The sequence below is a fragment of the Galeopterus variegatus genome, unplaced genomic scaffold (genome assembly GCF_000696425.1).
Source record: "Galeopterus variegatus unplaced genomic scaffold, G_variegatus-3.0.2 Scaffold941, whole genome shotgun sequence".
Lineage (NCBI taxonomy): Eukaryota > Metazoa > Chordata > Mammalia > Dermoptera > Cynocephalidae > Galeopterus > Galeopterus variegatus.
In genome coordinates this window covers 422,783-442,136 of record NW_007727052.1, presented here as the reverse complement: position 1 = coordinate 442,136, position 19,354 = coordinate 422,783, and positions in this window count along the sequence as shown.

The following is a 19,354-nucleotide window of genomic DNA, read 5'->3' as shown; positions in this document are numbered from 1 at the left end:
CTCTTCTCTCAGGAAACCATGGACACTGGACATGACAGGCAACAGCCTCCTATGCAGATGGACTGAGTAAAGCCACCAGTTTCAGCCTGTACGTTAACTGCTTATAACAATTCCTTTCCTATTTTTTAAAAGAAAACTCCTAATATTTTCTTCCTAGACCCCATTGGATCATCTCATGTACCCCAATTCAGAAACTTCTAGGCTAGAAAATAAAGTGGCAAAGGGACCTATTTTGAAGCAATTTCACCTCTGAGATGCTCCCATGGAATTCACCCACAGACAACACATTGAGCCTAAGGTGAAGCTTTGGAAAAGGTAGCTATTTCTGAGGCTCAAATAATCCTTTGGCAAACACACTGCATTTTCTTAAATTGTCAAGCAGTAGGTCTCTATGTCTCCTTGTGTGTTATGCTGTGACTATCCTCTAAATATCACATTCCACTGTCATCCTGATATTTAAAACAAGCTGGCCTCACTCCACCACCATCCATTATGTTGCACTTTTTTTTTACAAGAAATGTGACTTCTCTGGCAGCAGACATGTTCATCCCAAGGAAACTGGTTTTTGTTTTTGTTTTTTTTTAATTTTAATGTGTGGATTTTTAAAATATATTTATCCTAAACACAAAAGATGTAACCTTGAAACAACTGAACTTATTCAAGCAGTTAATAGATTTATACATGCTGCTCCATTCTCTCAAGATGATTTCATTTAAAATATTCTTTAAAAATAAAGTTTAAAACTCCATCTTTATTGGCTCAGATGCTTACAGAGGAGTTGGCTCATGATGCTTTCTCATTTGGAATCATCTTCTGTTGCTAAGAGACTTGCATATGCTCAGGGATGACTCAGTAGAAAATATACTCAGAAACTAATCTGAGTAGCCATTTTTATATGAAGAATCCTGGTTGGATAGATTCAAAAATAAGGTATCTTCCTTTTAACAACAGTGGTAGTTCACGTCTGAAATTTAAGCATAATCTGTCACTACCAGGGTCAATTTGATTCAGTAGTCAAAGTGAGAGTGACCCTGATTTTTTCTTCTAAATCCCAAATATTTCCCCTAATTAAAAATAAATAAGAAAGTGCAGGGCTGGCCAGTTATGTCACTTGGCTAGAGCATAGTATTATAAGAACAAAGTCAAGGGTTTGGATTCCTGTACCAGCCAGCTGCCAAAAAGAAAAAAGAAAAAAAGAAAGTTCAAATACTATTTCATAGTTTCTGTGGGTCAGGAATTCAAGTACAGCTTAGCTGGGTCCTCTGCTTCAGAGGTCTGCAAGCAAGGTGCTAGCCAGGGCTGGATTCTTATCTGAAACCTCGACTAGAGAAGGATCCACTTTCAAGCTCATTATATGACTGTGGACAGGATTTAGTTCTTTTTGGATTATTGGACTTTGCTGGCTATTAGCCAGAAGGTCTCCCCTCAGTTTTTTGCCATGTGTGCTTCCTAAACAAGACACTTTATCTCATCAAAGCAAGCAAAGGAGAGAGTCTGATAGCGAGATGGAGGTTACAATCTCTTATAATCTGATCACAAGAGTACATCTCCTCAAAGTGGAGATAGACTATTGACTAGAAGCAAGTTACCCAAGGGGAGGGGATTACACAAGGCCATGAATACTAAGAGATGGGAATACTTTGGGGCAATCTTGGAAGCTACCTACCACACTGCAACACAAGATCCCTCTCCCTTTCATTATGGCCACTTTCAGCTTTCTTATTTCTTAATGACATACACAGAGCATACACAAAATTTTAAAATCTTTTTGTTTATGAATAATAATGTATCAGTAAATTTAGACTGATTGAAGTCAAAAGAAGAATGGCAGATAGGGCTTTAGACCAAGTATTTTTATTTTTCAACTCCTGATGTCAGTACACATTTTTCTTTCTTGATTTCTCATCTCTACCACTAGTAGAGTCAGAATATATTTTTCTTAAAGTTAAAGGAACAAATTAAAAATGGAATAAAACGTTTTGCAAACAATTGGTGCCACATGATAGTCACATCAGGAAACTCTATCCTCCATTAGGCAAACTTAAAGATTAAATATATTAGAGTCATTGGCTTGATTTTGGGTTTCTCCAATAAGCAGATTTTAAACAAGTATTTGAGTGTAGGTGGCTTTTGTTTGATTGTTTTTTGGTGTTTTGGTGTTTTGGTGTTTTGTTTTGTTTTGTTTTGTTTTGTTTCTGGGAGGCGATAGCAAGAAACACTGGTAGGGGAATGGGGAAATGAGAATGTAAGTAAATGCAGCCAGTAGTGTGTTAAAACTGGTTACTATTGTGGGAAACTGGAGGTCAGTTTCAGTGGAAAACAATTGGAGAAAGTAAAGAACATACCTCAGCAACATGGCAAAATAGAAGGTCCCAGTCTTCACTACTCCTCATAGAAAGTTCAACTGGAAACTATTCATAGACAAGAGCACCTTTGTAAGAACTCCAAAACTTGGGAATAAGCCTGAGATAGCTGTGTGGACAACAGAACTGAATAAAAACTACGAGAGAGGGTAAGAGAAACAGTCCCTCTGACCACATCCCCCCTTCCCCTCCTTCAAGTTGGCATAGCACCACACAGGATTCCCCAGGACTCATGGTTTCCACAGTGGGAGAAGAGCACCAGGGGTGGACATCCAGCTTTCCTAGCATTCTGAGACACTTCCCAAGAAACCCACTCTGGCCTCACCTCATGAGAAACACAAGTGGCAATGGCATGGCTAGACAACTTGGGATCAGGTAAAAACAAAAAAAGGAAGCAAAGCTCACATTGACCAGTGCACAGATCTTGGTGGTAGCTCTGTGTACCTGCCGGCAGTGGCACCTAATCATAGGTACCAGTCAACAGCATAGCCCACACACAAAGCCAAGCTGGTCACTCTCAGAAATGGTGGTGAGTTCTACCTGGCTTGAATCCTAAGATGGCCAGCCTCTAGGCCCAGCCTCAGACCCTATACCTAGACCCCACCCAGGGAGACAGACATTCATCACAGTGCTATTCGGAAAAGAACAGGGGCTAGTTATGCCACACTCAAGATTTTAAACATCACTTGGCTCAGCCTCAAAGCCCACCTCATGGCCCTGCCCAGGGAGAATATACCCACCACAGTGCATTTTGGCCAAGTGCAGAAGCTAGTTCTGCCACATCTGGGTGTTTAAAAGTGTTCAGCCAAGCCTCAAAGCCCACCCCAAGCCTCCACTTAGGCATGGAGGCAAACTTCAACAGTGCATTTCTACTGAACATAGAAGCTGGTCCCATCCATCCCAAGTAGGGATTATAGCTATCATCGGGCCCAATCTGCAACCCTGTCCAACTACAGATCTCAGATAGTGGTACCACCTAGCCAGGCAATATACCTTGTGACGTGGCCCTATTAAAGGCAACTGTAGTGCCCAGCTAGTGGCTCTGCCTGATTCCAGAGCTCAGCCAATGGTCTCACCTGACAGTGGAGCCCAGCCAGCAGCCCCACATAAAATCAGAGCAAAGGCAGTGGCCCAGCTATATAGAGAATCCATAAGCAAGTTCTGCCTTCCCAGGGCCATTACCAACTGGTGCATGCAGAATCACAGGCTAGACTAAATAGTAAAGGTTTATTCCTGCAAATGAACACATGTAAAAGCCAGAAGAGGTAGATGTCTCCTCAAATGTGCAGACACCAATGCAAGGACACAAGGATTACAGAATCAGGAAATTATAACACCTTCAAAAGGAACTAACAGAGCTCCAACAATGGAGATCCAAGAAATGACAGACAATGAATTCAGAATAATTCTCTAAAAGAAGTTCAGAAACTACCAAAACATACTAATAAAAAATCAAATAAAATTTGGAAAGCAATAAATGAACAAAACAAAAAGATTGAGAAAGAGATAGAAACAATAAAAAAAGAAAGAAATTACAGACATAAAGAATACAGTGACTGAATTAAAAAATGCGATAGGAAGCTTTAACAGCAGGCTCAATCAAGTAGAGGAAAAAAATCAGTGAGCTTGAAGACAGAACATTTAAAATTATCCAGTCAGAAGAGCAAAAAAAAAAAAAAAAAAAAAAAAAAAAAAAAAAAAAAAAAAAAAAAAAAAAAAAAAGAAAAGAAAAAAAGAAAGAAAGAAAACTGAAGAAAGCCTACAAGAACTATGAGACACCATTAAGACCTAATTTTTGCATAATAGGAGTTTCAGAAGCAGAAGAAGAGAGAAAAGGGGACAAGAAAGCATATTTAAAGAAATAATGGTGAAAAACTTCCCAAATCTATGAAAAGATGTAAAAATCCAGGTAAAAGAAGCAAAAAGAGCTCCAATAAAATTCAACCCAAAGAGGAGTTCACCAAGGCATATCATAATCAAATTATCAAAAATAAAAAACAAAGAAAAATTCTGAAAGCATCAAGACATAAGAAACAAGGGAGTTTCAATATAACTTTCTCAGCAGAAACACTGAAGGCCTGGAAAGGGTGGGATAATACAGTATCCTATGGGATACTATGTTCATATCCATGGGTTTTGCATCTGTATTCATGGGTTTTGCATCTGTGGACTCAACTAACTGTGGGTCAAATTTTTTTTAATAAATTGCCTCTGTACTGAACATGTACAGACTTTCCCTTGTCATTATTTCCTAAGCAATATAGTACAACAACTATTTACATAGCATTTACATTCTATTAGGTATTATAAGTAATCTAGAGGTTATTTAAAGTATATGGAGGATGTGCATAGATTATATGCAAATACTACATCATTTTATATCAGAGACTTGAGTATTTGTGAATGTTGGTATCTGCAGGAGGTCCTGGAAACAATACCCCAAATAAGCCAAAGGGTGACTGTATATTCAAAGTGCCAACCGAGAATACTTTACCTGGCTAAGCTGCCCTTCAGAGGTGAGGGAGAAGTAAAAACCTCAGACAAACAAAACTGAGGGATTTTATCACCACTAGGGCTGCCTTATAGGAATTACTAAAGAGAGTTCTTTAAGGTGTATTAAAAGGTTCCTAATTAATAACATAAAACATACAAAAGCACAAAATTCAATATCATAAGTAATATAGAGCTATATTCAGAATACTGTGGATTGAAATGGTGGTGTGCAAAGCAACTTTATATCTAGTACGATGGTTAATAGAGAAGTGTATTAAAACAATAATAGCAAAGATTAATTGTCAGGGGATACAAATTACAAGATGATGTAAATCTTGACACCAAAAACATAAAATGTGGAAAGAGAAGTAAAAGTATTGAGTTATTTTATGCAATCAATGTTAACTTGTAATCAGCTTGAAATAGCCTGTTATAAGTATACATTTTATGTAAGCCTCATGATAGCCACATGCAAAAATCTAGAGTAGATGTACAAGATATAAATAGAAAAGATTCAAAGCATACCATTATAGCAAATTATCAACTGACAAAGGAAGACAGCAACAGAGGAAGAAAGAAACAAAGATACAAAACAACCAGAAAATGAGTTACAGAATGGCAGTCTTTACTTATCAATAATTACTTTGAATATAAATGGATTGAATTCTCCAATAAAAAGAGTAGCCAAATATATTTTTAAAAATGACTCAAATATATGCTGCCTACAACAGACTCACCTGTTCTTTAAGGACACAAATAGACTGGAAGTGAGGGAATAGAAAAGAATATTCCATGCAAATAAAAACCATAAGAGAACCTAAGAAGCTCTACTCATATCAAACAAAATAGACTTTACGTCAAAAACTGTAAAAAAGTGACTTTTTAAAAATATATAATAAGGGGTCAATTCATCAAGAATATGTAACTATTACAAATATATATGTCCACAACATTAGAGTGACTAAATATATAAAGGAAATGTTAAAGGGTCTGGAGGGAAAGAAAGATTGTAATAAGATAATAGTAGGTGACTTCAATGCCCTTCTTTCAACAATGGACAGATCATCCAGACAGAAAATTAATGAGGAAACATGAACTTGAAATATACTTTAGACCAAATGGATCTAACAGACATATACAGAACATTCCATCCAAAAGCAACAGACTACACATTCTTCTCAAGCACACATGAAACATTCCTCAGGATAGACCATATGTTAGGCCACAAAATAAGTTTCAACAAATTTAAGAGGATTGAAATAATATCAATTGTCTTTTCTGACCACAATGGTATGAAATTAGAAATCAATAGCAGGAGAAATCTTGGAAAATCCACAAATTTGTGGAAATTATACAACATGTTCCCAAAAAAACAATGGGTCAAAGAAGAAATCAAAAGGGAAATCAAAAAGGAAATTAAAAAAATATCTTGAGACAGATAGTGGAAATACAACATACCAAAACTTATTATTTGCAGCAAAAGCAGGTCTAAGAAGGAAATTTATACCAATAAATGACTAACAAACTAATCTCACAGCTTAAAGAAATATAAAAAGAAAAACAGACTAACCCCGCAGCTGCCAGAAGGAAAGAAATAAAAAATATCAGAGCAGAAATAAATGAAATTGAGACCAGAGAAACAATAGAAAAAATTAATGAAACCAACAGTCAATTTTTTGAAAAGAAACAAAATTGACAAACCATTAGCTATACTAATAAAAGAGAGGAGACTCAAATAAAATCAGAAATTAAAGAAGAGAAATTACAACTGATACCACAAAAATATGAAGGCTCATAAGAGATTACTATAAACAATTATATGACAATGAAGTGGATAACCTAGAAGAGACAAATTTTTTTACAGCCTACCAAGACTGAGTTATAAAGAAATAGAAAACCTTAACAGACCAATTCCAGTAAAGAGATTAAATCAGTAATAAAAAGACTCCTATCAAGGAAAATCCCAGGACCTGATGGCTTCACTGATGACTTCTATTAAACACTTAGAGAAAAATACCAATCATTCTCAAACACTTCCAAAAAACTGAAGAGGAGAGAATGCTTCCAAATTCTTTTTATAAAGCTAGCATCACCCTGATACCAAAGCCAGATGAGGACAATACAAGAAAAGAAAATTACAGGTTATTATGCATGATGAACATACATGCAAAATCCTCCAAAAAATAGTAGCAAACCAAATTAAACAACACACGAGAAAAATCATTCATGAGGTTTCAGTCAAGATGGCGGAATAGACGGTCCCCAGCATCACTCTCTCCCACAAATCAATTGGAAGTTCTTGCCAAAGCAATTAGGCAAGAGAAAGAAATAATGTATCCAAATAAGAAAGGAAGAAGTAAAATCATCATTGTTTGTTAATGACATCATCTCATATTTAGAAAACCCTAAAGACTCCATAAAAAAATTTTTAGAACAAATAAACAAATACCATAAAGTTGCAGGATACAAAATCAAGATGCAAAAATCAGTAGCATTTCTATACACTAACAATAAGCTATCTGAAAAAGACATCAAGAAAGCAATTGTATTTACAATAGCTATAAAAAATATAAAATACTTAAAAATAAATTTAACCAAGGAGGTGAAAGATCTGTATACAAATTACAAAACTTTGATGAAAGAAATTGAAGAAGACAGAGATAAATGAAAAGATATTCCATGTTCATGGACTGGAAGAATTAATATTGTTAATATGTCCATACTACAGATTCAATGCAATCTCTATCAAAATTGCAATGTCATTTTTCACAGAAATAGAAAAAACAATCTTAAAATTCATATGGAACCACAAAAAAACCCTAAATCACCAAGATAATCTTGTGCAAAAAGAACAAAGCTGGAGGCACCACACTACCTGACTTCAAATTATATTACAAAGCTGTAGTAATTAAAACAGGATGGTACTGGCAAAATAAGACATATCGACCAATGGAACAGAACAGAGAGCCACAAAATGAACCCACAGCTGTATGGTCAATTGATTTTCAACAAAGGTGCCAAGAACACCCAGTGGGAAAAGGACAGTCTCTTCAATAAAGGGTGTTGGGAAAACTGTATATTTGTATGCAGAAGAATGAAATTGGACCCTTATCTCACACCATATATAAAAATCAACTCAAAATGGATTAAAGACTTACACATAAGACCTAAAACTGTAAAACTCTAGAAAAAAAAATGCAGGGGGAAACCTACATGACAATGGTCTGAGCAATGATTTTTTTGTATTTGACCCCAAAATCTCAGGCAACAAAAACAAATATAGACAAATTGGATTACATCAAATTAAAAAGCTTATGCACAGCAAAGGAAACAATCAACAAAGAAAACAGGCAACCTAGCAATGGGAGAAATGTTTTGCAAGACATACATCTGATAAAGAATCAATATCCAAAATATATAAAGAACTCAAAGAACTCAATAGCTGGAAAAAAATAACATGGTTTAAAAATGGGCAAAGGGCTGGTTGGTTAGCTCAGTTGGTTAGAGTGTGGTACTGATAACAACAAGGTCCAGAGTTGGATCCCTGTACCAGCCAGCTGCCAAAATAATAAATAAAATAAAATAAAATAAAAATGAGCAAAGGACCTGAATGGACATTTCTCAAAAGAAGACACACAAATGGCCAACAGACACATGAAAAAAAATTCTTAACATCTTTAATCATCAGGGAAATGCAAGTTAAAACTGCAATGGGATAGCATGCCACATCTGTCAGAATGGCTATTATCAAAAAGAAAAGATAACAAGTGTTGGTGAGAATGTGGAGAAAAGGGAAACTTTGTACACTGTTGGTGGGAATGCAAATTAATACAGCCTTTGTGGAAAAGAGTATGAAGTTTCCTCAAAAAAATAACAATGGAGCTACCATATGAACCAGGAATTCCACTTCTGGGTATATATGCAAAGGATTTGAAATCAGTATGTCAAAGAAAATGAACAGCTATATGCCAACAAATTTGACAACATAGATGAAATGGATAAATTGCTGGACAAATTTAATCTACCAACATTAAATTATGAAGAAATAGAAAATCTGAACAGGCCAATAATAAGTAAAAAAAATTGAATCAGTAATAAAATACCTTCCATTAAAAAAAGCCCAGGACCTGATGACTTCACTGCTAAATTCTATCAAACACTTAGAGAAGAATGAATACCAATTCTCCTTAGATTATTCAAGAAAATTGAGGAGGAGGTAATACTTCCCAACTCATTTTATGATGCCAGAATTACTCTGATTCCAAAACTGAACAAGGACACAACAAAAAATGAAAACTATAGGCCAATAACCTTGATGAACGTAGATGCAAAAATTCTCAATAAGATACTAGCAAACCAAATGCAATAGCACATTAATAAGATCATGTACTACGACCAAGTGGGATTTACCCCAGGGATGCAAGGATGGTTTAACATAGGCAAATCAATAAATGTGATATAACACATTAACAGAAAAAAAGACAAAATCCACATGATCACTTCAATTGATATAGAAAAAAGCATTTGACAAAATTCAACATTCCTTCATAATAAAAGCTCTTAAAAAACTAGATATTAAAGTATCTACCTCAATACAATAAAGGTCATATATGACACACCCACAGACAATATCATACTTAATGGAGGAAAGCTGAAAGCTTTTCCTGTTAGATCAGGAAGAAGACAAGAATGCCCACTTTTACCAATTCTATTCAACATAGTACTGGAAGTCCTAGCCAGAGCAATTACACAACAGATAGAAATAAAAAGCATCCAAACAGGAGAGGAGGAAGTTAAGCTGTCCATTTTTGCAGATGGCATGATCTTATATATAGAAAACCTAAAGACTCCACCAAAAAACCTTTAGAACTAATAAATGAATTCAGTAAAGTTGCAGGACACAAAATCAACATACAAAAGTCAGTAGCATTTCTATATACTAATAGTAGAGTACCTGAAAAAGAAATCCAGAAAACAATTCCTTTTATGATAACTACAATACAAAATTAAGTACCTAAGAATAAACTTAACCAAGGAGATGAAAGACCTGTATAATGAAAACTATAAAGCTTTGAAGAAAGAAACTGAAGAGGACATAGATAAATGGAAAGACATTCAATGGTCATGAATTGGAAGAATTAACATAGTTAAAATATCTAGTCTACCCAAAACAAACTACAGATTTAATGAAATCTCTATCAAAATACCAATGGCATTCTTCACTGAAGTGGAAAAACAATCCTAAAACTCATATGGAACCAAAAAAGACCCTGAGTAGCCAAAGAAATACTCTTAAAAAAAATGAACAAAACTAGAGGCATCACATTAATTGACATCAAATTATACTACAAAGCTATAGTAACCAAAATTGCATGGTTCTAGCATTTTTTTTTAAAAAAGACACATAGACCAGTGGAACAGAATAGAGAGCCCAGAAATAAATTCATGTATCTATAGCCAACTGATTTTTGACAAAGGTACCATGAATACATATTGGGGAAAAGACAGTCTCTTCAGTAAATGATTCTGGAAAAACTGGATACCCACATGCAGAAGAATGAAACTACACCCCTATCTTTCACCATGTACAAAAAACCAACTCAAAATGGATTAAAGATTTAAATGTAAAACCTGAAACTATGAAACTACTAGAAGAAAACATAGGGGAAATGATCTATAACATGGAACTGGGAAAGGATTTTTTAAATTAGACTTCACAAGCACAAGGAATGAAAGCAAAAACAGTCAAGTGGGATTATATCAAACTAAAAAGCTTTTGCACATCAAAAGAAACTGCTAACAGAGTGAAAAGGCAACCTACAGAATGGGGAAAAATATTTACAAATGATACATATAACAAGGGATTAATATCAAGAACATATAAGGAACTTAAACACTCAACAGCAAAAACCAAACAATCCAATTGAGAAATGGGCAAAGGATCTTAATAGACACTTCTCAAAATAAAACATACAAATGGCCAATAGACATATGAAAAAATGTTTGACATCACTAATCATCAGGGAAATGCAATCAAAAATAACAATGAGATACCACTTCACCACAGTAAGAATGGCTATTATCAAAAAGACAAAGGAAAACAAGTGTTGGTGAGGATGTGAAGAAAAGAGAACACTTGCAAACTATTGGTGGGAGTGTAAATTAGTAGAGCCACTATGGAAAGCAATATGGAGGTTCCTCAAAAAACTAAAAATAGAACTACCATTTGATCCAGCAATTCCACTACTGAGTATACATACCCAAAGGAAATGAAGTGAGTGTGTCAGAGATATCTGCACTCTCATGTTTATTGCAGCACAATTTATAATAGCCAAAATATGGAATCAGCTTATGTGTCCAACATCAGATGAGTGGATTTTTTTTTTAAGTGGTATATGGTTAGACCATGGTCCTCACAACACCAGGGTCAAAGGTTCAGATCCCTATACTGGCCAGCTACAAAAAAAAAAAAAATGGTATATATACACAATGGATTACTATTCAGTCATAAAAAAGAATGAAATCATGTCATTTGTGGCAACATGGATGGACTTGGAAGTCATTATGTTAAGTGAAGGCACAGAAAAACAAATACCACATGACCTCACTCATGTGGAATTTAAGGGGAAAAAAAGTTGGTATTACAGAGGCAGAGAATAGAACAGTGGTTACCAGAGACTGGAAAGAGGAAGAACAGCGAGAGGCTGGCCAATGGCTACAAAATTACAATTAGATAGGAGAAGTAAGTTCCGATGGTCTATTGCACAGCAGGCTGACTATGGCTAACAGTTAAGTTTTATATATTGCACAATAGCTAGAAGAGAGGCTTTTAAACGTTTTTACCACAAAGAAATAATAAATGCACGAGGTGATTGATACATTAACTACCATGACCCGATTATCATACAACATGTATATGTATCAAAATATCAGATTGTACCCCATGTGTAAGTTAAAATATAAATAAATAAAATTATAATTGAAATGGAACAGATCCCTATATTTCCCCTAGCTATCCCTATAACCCCAGCAGAGTGGGCCTTGCTGGTAGGGGTAGGGAGAGAATAGCTAAAGAAAAATCTGCTTGACCAAACAGGATGAGCTGAATTCCTAGAAGTACCAGCAAAGGTTGTTTAACCATAAGATAAGAATAGAGTTAGCTAAACATATACTTCCTTAGTCTAAGATGTTTGTTCCTTGACAGAATGGCTTAAGACCATATCTGTGACTCCCATTTCAAGTTGTCTTGCAGTGCACTATCAACCATAAACCTGCTTTGATGTTCATACACTTCCAGACTTGCAGGAGCTGAGGAGCACCTTAGTCAGGATGCCAGAGATAGCTGTGCTGACTTCACTGTGAGCCAGTCAGATTTCTTCATGACTCCTGAGACCCCTTCTCATGATTTTGCTCTATAAATGTCTGTGATTTTAAGTTACTGGGAGTTCAAGTTCTTTTAGCTCCTTTAGTTGCCTCAATCTCCTTTGGCCATTTAAATAAACACTGTTCTTTATCACTGCAAACTTCAGCATGAGAGACAACTGTTTAGTCTTTTGGTGTAGTGGACGACAGATCCCCCTCTTGGTACAGTAACATAATCGCACAATGGGTTTAGGCAGGTGAGTTACACTGAAATCATTCTAGTGTCTTCAAGTTTAAGAGAACTTAAGGCTGAGCCTTTTTCACAGTTACTATAACAAGATTCCATGTTTGGGCTCTTTATATGGGTTGATCTTTTCTGAGTTCAAGAGATACCATTTCTGAGTTCTTCCATCCACTCACAAAAATCTATAAATCTCAGTAAGGTTGTAACGAACTTCCTCAGTCTTGATTAGATTTTGAATTTTTAAAGCCGCCTTCATCCTAATGTCTTGTATCTATTCCTTGGCCCTGTAACATAAATGAGTCTCTATAGAAGTAATTTAATAAGGCCATAGCAAATAGCCAAACTGTATAACTGTAAAGTATTTTACTCTGTCTTTCCCTATCCAACCTCACAAAGCCCCAACAAATACTCAAAGATGTCAACTATAAAAACAAATCATAATTAATCCTATACTATTAGTGACACAGCTTAAATTGACAGGGAGTAGAGAGAGAAGGGCCCACCTCCCCTAGGCTCACCCACCTGTTGAGGGTGGTGACCCATTTCCCTCACTGCAGCTGCAACTTGGCTAACAATAATTCCGTGGAGGCAACCAGGAGTTCCTCGTTGGCACCAGGACAGAGTCTAGGTTGAGGAAGGTGAGGCGCTTGAGGTGCAAAATGCAAGATGGCACTCGCTCTCAGGCATACACTGGGAAAGTTGCCCGGACTTCTTCACAGAGTCAGCACCTGAGAGTGATGCCTTCATACATTTCGTGCTCTAGTCCTATTGGGCACCTCAAAAGCCTTCTTACAGTGACCTTGTTTACAAAGGCTTTTGCAGAAATCAAGCGAAGGCTACCTCCTCCCCCGCCCTGCCCCCTCCCCCACCATCTTCCAGTGAGAGTTCCTGCTGGAGCTGGCTTCTTTCCAGGTGAGGCCACACCTGGAGGATTCAACTTCTTTTGACCTAGTATTGCCTCATCTTTCAGAGCAGCTCCACCTGTCCAAATTCTCTCTGACCAGTCTCCTGTCATATCAAACCCATTATTAAATTGCTTAAGAGTAACCTTTGTAACATATTTTTTAAGAAATCAGAAAATTCATATCTGTAAATAGTAATAACACACAAAAAAAATCACTGTTAATCCCTCCACCCAAAATAACTACCCTTCACATTTTAAAGGATGACCTTTTCGTCTTTTTCAATGCATAGTTGTACTTTTTAAATATAGTCATAGGCTCTAACTGTACATATAGGTTTGGGTTTCTTTTTTTCTTCTCATATCACAATTTCCATTTTTAAAAATCTACAACATCGTTTTTTAAAGGATTACTTAATAATCCATTATGCGACCTATACTGTGATTTATTTATTCAATCTCATACTGTCAGAAATTTAGATTGTTTCCAATTTTTCTCTTTTACGAATATCACCGCTACAAACATCCCAGAATTAGAGTTCTGTAGTCATCCTTAATTATTTTCTTTGGATAGAGTCCTAAATATGAAATCACACTTTGAGAATTTTAGTACATAATGCTAAATTTCCCTTCGGAAAGGTTATATCAATTTTTATCCTGGTCTTTTGAATACTAATGGCCCAATCAAAATAGTAATAGTGGTAATTGCAGACATCGTTTGTGGAAAGCTCAACTTCCCTTAACTTTACACACATTATGTCTTCAATAAGTCCGAAAGTTAAGTGGTATTATCACCATGTGATAGTTAATTTTGTGTCAACTTGACTAAGCCATGGTACTCAGATACTTGGTCAAACGTTATTTTGGGTATTCTGTGAAGGTATGTTTTGGAGATTAACATTTAAGTCAGTGGACTTTGAGTAAAGCAGATTACCCCTTATAATGTGGATGGGCCTCATCCAATCAGTTGAAGACCTTAATAGAACAAGTACTGACCTCTTCTGAGCAAGAAAAAATTCTACCAGCAGACTGCCTTTAAACTTGAGCTGCAACTCTTCCCTGGGTCTCCAGCCTACTGGCCTGTGGAGCAGATTTTGGATTTTCCAAGTCTCCACAATCACATGAGTCAATTCCTTAAAATGAATCTCTCTATATATCTATATTGATTAGATAGGTAGATAGGTAGATAGATAGATGATAGATGATAGAGATAGAGATACACACACACACACACACACACACACACACACACACACACACACAAACATACACTTTCTGTTGGTTCTTTCTCTGGAGAACCCTGACTAATACAGCCCGTGGCAGATGAGAATTCCAAGACTCAGAAAAATTAATGCTCCCAAGTTCAGTCAGCTGGAAAACAGCAGCACCAATATTCAAATCCAGTTTATATGACTCTACAACCCATGCTCTTAACCATTACATGAAAGAGCTGTGCCAAGGCAATCAGACTATGAGCCCATCATATTTCACATCCAGACATTCCCTATCACCATGGAGAAGTTTCAGCACCTTCTCGGGCATCTAACAATAGCAGCAAATAATCCAAGAGCCCCTTCACAAGCAGCTTGAAGGGGCAAACTCAATTGCACGAGGGCAGCTGTCTCACCCAGAGGCTCGCCCACCACTACTAAAAGGAGACCTTTAGGGAAACTTATGTTCCAGTCCTTTGAAGAAGAAACCAAGGGCTTCTGTCAGTAGTACCTATTAGAAATAAGCAACCATACCATTGGTCTCTCCATTTTCCAGCCCCCAGTGCAATGGGGTAGGTTCAGACATTCTCCTTATTTCCGTGGTCTGGGGTCACCTATATGATGAAGTTGAAGAGCACCACCTCATGTGACAATCTTATTTTGAATCTAAATGTGAAGGCACATTTGAGAAGAGGTAAATAAATGAAGAAAACTAACAGATTTTGTTTCCAGTCCCTTCCATTGCCTGCACCTGGGGAGCCACCATGTCTGAAATTAAAACATGAACAAATCCCTCAAAAGGAGCATTCTCCTGCCCTAATTCTCTAACTTCATGCTGTTCAACCATGTGCTGACATTAAATAAAGATGACAGACATGAGCAGGTTGCTCTCTGACTGCCACTTTTTCTCACTGATTTTTTAGGAAAGCTCCAGAGCCCCTTAGGTGCAGTTGCTGAGAAATTAAAATTTTCACTACAAGTTGATTGACAGATGGGAAAGCTAAAACGCTAACCTATTTCAGGAAATAAGGTTCTGGCTTTTGGTTTTATGCAAGGGGTGATGGCTGCTGCTTTTGGGATTCAGACTGCAGCTCAGCTCTGCATCCAGCTTCATGATGTGGGTACTCAGTTGGCAGGATGGTCAGGGAGTCTTATACAAGGGTGAATGTGTAAGATTTCCTATAGAAAGGAGAGTCACCCAAGCCACTTCGATTTGAGCCCTTTCTATGTGAAGATGATACAATTGTATGCAACCTAAAGATTCAAATATCTCCACATAGCTCAAGACCCAAGGAGATGACTCCCTTACTCTTAGAGAATCCTTCATAGCTCTAGTAAATGGGAGTCCCCACAACTCTGGGTTGCCCTATAATCTGCCTCAGTCAAATCAACACTTTAGTTTGCATAAAGAAAAACACAGAACAGAAAGTTCCAACAACCGGAATAATAGCAGGCAACGTTTACTAAAAGCTTACTATGAGCTGGGTACTCTACTAAGTGCTTTTGATGTATAATTAACATTTTACAACAGCAACCTGTTGAAGTAGTTAAGATTCTTATTACTATTTTACAAATCAGGAAACAGGTTTAGACAGGTCAGTGACTTGCCCAGCATCTCATAGCTAGTAAATGAAAGATTAAAGGACCCAATGTCATCTCTCTAAAACCTTTCACTAAACAGCCACTTACATTTGCTTTAACAATTGTGACTTATAGAAATACATACAAGAATATATAAAATATGATAATTATACATAACAATCATAAAATGTGATGTTGAGTCTCATAAAATTAAATCTCATGTAGAACTACTAGAAGTTACAAAACTGAAAAATATATATATAAAAGGAAAATTGGGAAGCTGCTAAGAACTTAGAGGGAAATACAAATTTTCAATCTAAATATGCTGAAGTGAGTTTTTTTTTTCAGTTACTTATTGAAGAAACTGCATACTTCTTGTTTTAGCAAGGCTTATGGGCTGAGGGAAAGGGAAAGTAATAAATACTTGCGGAAAGCCTCTTGCCTGCCAGGTAGAGGTGGCATACACTGTCTCTGGTAGAACTCACAAATATGAGACCAAGTATTATTGTTTCCTTTTTATAGAGGAAGTCGCTGAGGCTCAGAGAGGCTAATGCTGGGTGAGACACCAGTAGTAGGTGGGAAGGCAGGCTTCAGACCACTCCTGTCTAGTCCCCAAACCCACAGGCACTGTGCTCTACTCCCTTGTCCAAGGAAGGCACCTTTGAGGACCATGACCCCCAAGCATGGCGATGCCTGTGTCTGTAGTTACTTTTCTTCATGAGAGAAAGCTTCACTTACAGATACATTTGGTACCAATTTTCCACTATTCTTCCCATCTTTTAAGGGTTTCCACAGTTTCCTTTCATTCCCTCTCCTTTTGTGTGCCCTATGTATTCATATACTTTTCCTGTAGTAGCAACTGTACATTAATTCTCTCTGAGAGAAGGATTTAGACTTCAATGTGATGAAATGGGCATGATATGAGAACCAAGCAACAAATCTCAGTAGTCAAGATTTGGGGAGTGAGAAGGGTAAGGATATCCAGTGGTTCCTAAAGAGTCCTTTAAGGTTGAGACAGGCTTTTAAAAAAGACATGGAAACTGAAAGTATTAACTCACAGACCACTTATTAATTGCAAAGGGAAGGAAGTACTTTTACAATGGAAATATCTGGTAGGTGCCACCTTAACCAATGATCAAACTTGGCCCTACCCCTGATGAGGCAAACTGACATCATTTGCTTCCTGAGGGGAAGAAGCATTGAGAAGGATAGGCATCACCTATATGGAAATCTTGCCCAAAATATTTAATCTGGATCAAATTAAGCTGAAACAATCATACAAACTAGATTGCAAGACATTCTATAAGACAACTGGCCTGTACTATTAAAAAAATCAATGTCAGGAAAGACACACACTAAAGAACTCTTCTATATTAAAGAAAAATAAAGAGAAATGACACCTAAGTGTAATGTGGGATCCTTATTTGGATCCTACATTTTTTTAAAAAGCACAGCTATAAAATATATTAAATAAAGGTCATTACTTAAAATAGAAATTTGGACACGGACAGTATAAGTTTCCTAGGGCTGCTGTAACAAAGTACCATGAACTGGGTGGCTTAAAACAACAGAAATTTATTGCCCACAGTTTTGGAAGGCAGAACTCCAAAATCAAGGTGATGGTAGAGTCATGCTCCCTCTGAAATAAGTAGGGAAATTCTTCCTTGCCTCTTCCTAAGCTTCTGGTCATTGCCAGCAATCCTCGGCATTCCTTGGCTTGCAGCTTTATCACTCCAATGCCTGCCTCCATGGTCACAAGGTGTTCTCCCCAAATGTCTCTGTCTGCACATGGCCATCTTCACATAAGGAAACTGGTCATATTAGATTAGGGGCCCAGTATGACCTCATGCTAACTAATTCCATCTGCAATGACCCTATTTCCAAATAAGGTCACATTCTGAGGTACTGTGGGTTAGGACCCCAACATATTTTTTTTGGTGGGGTGGAGGGACACATTTTAGCCCATAAAATGAACTGTATATCTATATGTAATAGAATTGTATCAGTGTTAAATTCCTGCATGTAACAATTGTATAGTGATTTATAGGAAAATGTCCTTGTTCTTAGGCAACACCATCTGAAGTATTTGCAGGAAAAGTGACATGATACCTCCAACTAATTCTCAGCAAATGTCACAAAATATTAACAATTGGTAAATCTAGTTGAAGGTATCCTTACAGGTGTTCATTATACTACTTTTGCAACTTTCCAAACAAAATCTTGAGGATAAAGAGATACTTAAAAACCAAAGAAGAAAAAGGAGGAGATGTTTGGGAAGGCTGGGGTGTTCCCCCCTAGAAGCTGTATCCTCCACTACAGTTGTGGAGGGATTGGTCACAGGATGCCCATGGGTACCAAAATCCATGGATGCTCTAGTCCCTGATGGAAAATGGTGTACTAGTTGCACCTAAACTATATACATCCTTCCATGTACATTACATTATCTTGACATTACTTATGATACCTAATACAATGTAAATGCTATGTAAATAGTTGGTATGCTGTATTGTTTATTATCTTTTTTATTGTTGTATTTTTTCTTTTTTATTGAAACATAATTTATTATACATATTTATGAGGTACAGAGTTGAATATCAACACCCATATGCAATATGTGAAGGTCAAATCAGTATAATTAGTATATTCATCATTCCAAAACATAATAATTTTTTGTGCCCATTAACCAATTTCTTGCTAACCCCCTACCCCTCAATCTTTCTCAACTTTAGCAACCACAGTTCTGCTCTCTTCTTTTGTACGTTCATTGTATTTTTGTTTTATTTGTTTGTTTTCTGCTTTGGTTTTTTTTTAATATAATTGATTGCACATATCTGTAAGGCACAGTGTTAAATATCAGTACCTTTGTGCAACATGTAATGCTTAAATCAGGATAATTAGTATATTCAGCAATACATAATGTAACCATTTTTTGTGGCCCTTTAACAATTTCTCGCTAACTTCCCCCTTAACCTTTCCCACCTCTGGTGGCCTCAGTTCTGCTCTCACCTTTTGAAAGTTCAAAGAATTATAATGATTGTTGTATCTTTCATTATTTCTTTTTTCATTTACTTGTTTATTTTTTTGCTCCAACTTATGAGTGAGTACATGCAGTATTTCTTTTTCCATGCCTGGCTGATTTCAATTAACATAATTTTCTGTAAGTTCATCCATGTTGCTGCGAATGGCAGAATTTCATTCT